The sequence below is a fragment of the Cariama cristata genome, unplaced genomic scaffold (genome assembly GCF_000690535.1).
Source record: "Cariama cristata isolate BGI_N322 unplaced genomic scaffold, ASM69053v1 scaffold27426, whole genome shotgun sequence".
In the NCBI taxonomy this organism is placed as follows: domain Eukaryota; kingdom Metazoa; phylum Chordata; class Aves; order Cariamiformes; family Cariamidae; genus Cariama; species Cariama cristata.
Genome location: NW_009621943.1, coordinates 3,573 through 4,659, shown reverse-complemented (window position 1 = coordinate 4,659; position 1,087 = coordinate 3,573).

Sequence of the window (1,087 nt, the reverse complement as noted above, 5' to 3'; positions counted from 1 at the left end):
GACCACCCTGCTGCCTGTCAGGGAGAGACGGAGCGAGGAACCTCGCGATTGGTGCAGAACACCGCCCGGGTCCCACCTACTGCCTACCCCGGGGGAAGGGAGAAAGCATTCTTAAAGGGCCAACGCAGCAAAACTCTGGACAAGTGGATTCCCCGGCGTCCAGAGACCAATACCTGCTCGGACGTACTCATTCCCCGAGGCCTTCCGACGGTGCCACCAGCAGGAAGCTGTCGTAGTAACTTTGACTCTGGGATGTGCCCTGTCCCCATTCCAGGCAGGGCCCCAGAGAGCACAGCTGAGTGACAGACATTGCCGCTGGCAACGTGGGGTGCTGCGCCCCTGGGAATGGGTTTGGTGCTGCTGCGGTGCCTCAGCAGAAGCCCCTTGTGAAGCCCACATGGTCTGGGAGAATCTTCTCAGTGTCCCGAGGTGGATCAGTCACCAAAGGGCTGGAGCAAGGGATGGGCTTCACACAGGAGATCCTGCTGTTGCTTGGATCTGCCAAAGCCCAGGATGGGGGTGGTGGCAAAGGCGGGAAGGGTATGGGGTGTTTAGGATGGAGAAGGAGATGTCCCCGTTCCAGAGGGCCAGAGCTCACCCTGTGGAAGGCTCTGACCCAGATAATCCAGGGAACTGAGGGATGACTGGAGATCCTGCAGAGTAGGATCCCTCATGGCAGGAAACGCCACCTGCCACAGATGGGACCAGCACCATCCCCACTGCATCAGTTTTGGGGTCTGGCTGTTGCCCTGCAGAGCAAAGAGGTGTAACGCCTTTGCAGGCTTGACATGGTCTGTAGCATTGGGCTGGATCTTCTGTCACCACAAAGACTGAAAATCCAGGGCCCAGTGACAGCCCACCTTGTTTCTCCCTGCCAGTGCCTTTCCAGTGTAGTACTGGGGAGCAGGGGGGAAGCCATGGTTAGGGCTCAGGCTGCCTGCTGGTTATCACCTCCTTCCATCCCCCTCTCCCAAATCATTTACTGTCCCCACCCCCCGAGGCATCTTGCCAGGACCCTTTGGTGCAGGGGACATCCATGTCCCCAGCTGTAGCACAGCCCGCACAATGCAGAGGAACACTTGCTCCT